The sequence below is a fragment of the Nicotiana tabacum genome, chromosome 7 (genome assembly GCF_000715075.1).
Source record: "Nicotiana tabacum cultivar K326 chromosome 7, ASM71507v2, whole genome shotgun sequence".
Taxonomy (NCBI): Eukaryota; Viridiplantae; Streptophyta; class Magnoliopsida; order Solanales; family Solanaceae; genus Nicotiana; species Nicotiana tabacum.
In genome coordinates, this window is record NC_134086.1 from 23196681 (window position 1) to 23201177 (window position 4497).

The 4497-nt window shown below is 35.7% G+C and overlaps 1 non-coding gene across 1 annotated transcript; it reads left to right on the forward strand.

Annotated features, from left to right (window-relative positions):
* The first annotated feature begins 4066 nt into the window (after positions 1-4066).
* Positions 4067-4170, forward strand: LOC142162521 (U6 spliceosomal RNA). The gene has a single exon (XR_012693771.1). It is a non-coding gene; the product is annotated as a U6 spliceosomal RNA (small nuclear RNA).
* The last annotated feature ends 327 nt before the right edge of the window (positions 4171-4497 follow it).

A 4497-nucleotide genomic window follows, 5' to 3' on the forward strand; every position in this document is an offset into this window, starting at 1 on the left:
CAAGACGTGGGCCCGAGGGGCGTATTGGTCATTTTACCTAATTTCGTGTACTAGCTTAGAATTTAATTGTAGAATCAGTTACTTGAAGTGTTATTTACATTATGCAATTGAATTGAATAGATTTAAGCCATTTGGAGTCGAGTACTCGTGGCAAGAGCGTGGTTTCGGGTTGATTTAAGTTGGTTCGAGGTAAGTGGCTTGCCTAACCTTGTGTGGGGGACCTTCCCCTTAGGATATGATATATTTGATAATTGAAATCCCTTGTACGTGAGCTGACGAGTGCGTACTTGAGCTAATTGTTGAAAATCCGGTTTTTCTTTAAGTATTTCAATTGAGTTCCTTTTTCCACTTTTATTCTACTTGCGAATTTAGCCTGTTGTTAGTTTAGAAAAGCATGTTTAGTTGACTTAATTGCCTATTTGCTTAAACTGCCTTAATTGCATTACGTGAAGCATGTTGGGCTAGAATTAACGGTTTACTTAGTACGAAATTTAGCATTTATTGAGTATTCTTGTGTTGCTGCTGTGTGTTTTTAATTTGGGACTACGGGACGGCATCCCAGGAGATCCCATGTACATATTTATGATCTTGACTGAGGTGCGGGATACTAAGATATCCTTGGCACGTATATTGAGGATACCAAGAGATCTCTAGCATATATTGAGGAAACCAAGAGATCCTCGGGATACCAAGAGATCCCTTGTATACATAGAGGATACCAACAGATCCTCGGGATACCAAGAGATCCCTGGTTATCATCCTTGTTATGAGTGGTACTTCCTTGTGGTTTGCCTTTATCTCTGTTTCCGTTATTGTACTCTTATTATCCTATATAGATTCTTACTGTAGATTTTTAATTGTACTGCCTATCTTATCCTGTCATCTTTATATTTATTTAACCTCAGTAGGGCCCTGACCTTCCTCGTCACTACCCGACCGAGGTTAGGCTTGGCACTTACTAATGTACCGCTGTGGTATACTCATGCCCTTTCTGCGCATGTTTTTCATGTGCAAATCTAGGTATCTTTGCTCAGACTCACTATCTTTGAGGCGGGGTGCTCTGTAGAGACTTCGAGGTATATCAGCCGCGTTCGCAGACCAAAGAGTCCCTCTCTACCTTACTGTAATAGTGTAGCCCTTCAGTATTTCCCTTTATTAGACATTTCTAGAGTTAGAGCTTCTTATGTATCTCTTAGCTTGTGATTCGTGGGTTTCCGGGTCTTGGATTTAGGTATTGGTTTTGAGATTTAAATATGGTATATGCCGAGCGGCTCATTTAAACACTGTTATTACCTTATTTCTGTTTTAAATTGTATTACTTCCGCAAATTTGGTTTTTCCTCCGCAATTTAGGCTTACCTAGTCGTAGGGACTAGGTGCCATCACGATGGTTCACGGAGGGCGAACCGGTCGTGACAGTTTTGGTGTTCGAAAAGGTGCAAAAACTTATAATAGAAACAAAGAATTAACTAATGTTTATTTCTTTGTTCTTGCGAAGGGCAATCCCCATTGTGTTCCGATTATCAAGAAAAGAAACGTCAAAGGTTGGAATATAGATGTGGTTGCATGGCTCGCAAAAAGTTTAAAATTTCAAATGGGGTATGGGATGTATTTGAATTTTTTTATGAGCATAACCACCCGATGGTAAAGGAAAATTTGAGGCATTTCATATCGTCTGGCCGACGGCTTACAGATGCTACTAAAGACATTCTTAGTTCTATGTTAGATGCTGGTATTCGCACCAAAAGAGTTGTCAGATACTTCAAAATTAAGCAGGTGGTATTGAAAATGCTGGATTTATTAAACAAGATGCTCACAATTTTATACAAGCACGTAAGAAAAGTATGATCAATTGTGGAGATGCTCAAACTCTTTTGAATCATTTTATGCATTTGCAATCAGATGATTCAAACTTTTTTTTACGCTTTTCAAGTAAATGAAGATGGAAGAATGTGCAATTTTTTCTGAAGAGATAGTATATCTAAGTTGCACTATGAGTGTTTTGGTGATGTGATGATTTTTGACACTACGTATCGTACAAATAGGATATGGCATGATTTGTGCTGCATGTGTGGGTGTGAATAATCACTGAAAAAATATCTTTTTTGGGTGTGCATTCTTAAGTGATAAAATAACTAGTTCTTTTATTTGGCTATTTCACACATTTTTTAAGGCAATGGAGGAAAGGCACCCAAAATTATTTTTACTGATCAAGCTCCTGCAATAGCGTCTGCCATTAAGGAAGTTTTTCCAAGTACTTGTCACCATCTATGTGAATGAAATATTGACAGAAATGCTTAAAAAACGATACCTCAACTTTATTGGAAAACAGGATTTAGAGAAAAATATTTTGATAAGCTCTTATGTAGGTGCAAATCAGAGTCGGAGTTTGAGTCAGTATGGAAAGAAATGACTGAAGAATGGGAATGTGGAAGTAATAGTTGGCTTCAAAGATTATATGATTTGAGGGAAAAGTGGAGCCCCGCATTTAGTCGTTATATTTTCTCTGCAGATATTAAGTCAACTCAGAGAAGTGAGAGCACTAATAGGGCCTTTACTGAAATGGCTTGCAAGACGATGACTTTAACTGAATTTGTTAATCATTATGATCAACGGACAGTTGTAATGCGTGACATTAAGGTGACAGAGGATTTTAAATGTCGAGGAACACCTAAACTTGCTATAGAAGATTGTGGGATATTAAAGCATGCTGCGAGTATCTACACAAGAACCATATTTACAAGATTTCAACATGAATTCTTGCAAGGAACATCTAAAAAAAGTGATCAAACTTGAAAGCAATGACACTTGTCACACACATATAGTTCTTAGAGGGGAAGGAGGACAAACTGACACCGTCCAATTCAATTCATTTGACAATTTCATAAGTTGTAGTTGTCTTATGTTTGAATCCTTGGGTTGGTTATGTTGTCATGCATTAAAAGTGTTATTCTTTAACTTAGATTTTTCTTATATCCCTGTACAATATATTCTGAAAAGATGGACAAAGAATGCTAAACAAGGGAATGGATTTGATGAGTACAACAATAAGAAGAAATCACCAACTTCATCTATGGCCATTCGCTTGAATGGTTTAATGAAAGAATCATTTGTCGTTATGACTTTAGCTGCAAATGATGTCGAGTCCGAAGAAATTGCTAGAAAGTTTTTGTATTAAGCAAATGTTGAGATTACTAAACTCCAAAATGAGTTATATGCAGAAGGTACTCGTAAGAACTATTACAAATTTAGTACAACTACTAGTCTTTCAGGAACAAATGATCGTGTTTTCGATCCAATTAAGAAGAAGGGTAAAGGAAATGGACATGGAAGATTGAAACCAAAACTTGAGCGAAAAAAGAAGAGGGCACCTCAAAAGACTTCAAAAACTAGAGCAATGCAACAACATGACCAACCATCCTTGAACTCAAATCTTGAGGTTCAATCTTTAAACAATCAAATTTTAATTTTCTTAGTTTGTTGGTAGTCTTTATATTTTATTTTTTTATTGGTATTGATTTTCTTTCTTTTCCTTTAAATTCATTGATGCAGTTATATGAAGGTTCATATACTAGCTTTACACTACTGTTGACTCAGGCTTCTGCTAACCAGTTCGGAGGTTGCATTGAGAACCAAAGTTCATACATCACCGGAAGAAATATTTATTTTAATGGTTCAGAGAATTAGTTGCTTTGCTTTGAGCAATCTGAACGCTCATAATACTTATCGAGACGGAATCATCTATGTACATTTTTTACCTTATGCAATACTTTGGATAGCGATTTTTTGGATTTGATAGCATGGTTTTGCATTGTTTTATGAACATATCTTCCTCACTGAAGTTTTCAACACTTTGGAACAAGTTGTTCATACAACCAACAACTTCAACTTTAATTTTAATGAGTCGTACTATTGTTCCCAGTGGTAAAGTGAGAAGGCTAACGAGTAAACAAGCAATAATAACTTTTCCTACTTTTTTGACATATTACTTATAATTAAGCACAACAAGATGATTATTTTTTCAAACTCTTGTCAACTGATTTAGAGATTATTGTTAAACAAAGTTTGTTGCTTCAGAGACATCCGATAAAATTAGAACGATACAAAAAAAAATTAGCAAAGTCCTTGCGGAAGAATCACACGCACAAATCGAAAAATGGTCAAAAAGTATTTTCAAAAAAAGTTATTCAACGGAGTTCTACTTTCATGTCTAAAAAATATTACTATAAGTTAGCATATTTTTCCAACTCAAATATATGTTTTAGCTGACGCAAATATAAGTTAGCATGTTTTTCCAAGTTCTGTCTCGACTAGGTGTTCCGTCTCGATTTGGCACTCATATTTGTCCAACTCAAATATATCTTTTAGCTTAGGAAGGAAAAGCTGCAAAAGGTTATTTTGCTTTTCTTCTTCAACACAAGTAAAGGAAAATTCATGTGTGCTGCCAAACGGAAGTTAAGGTTATTAGCTTTTTAAATTCACATATTTTCTTATCATT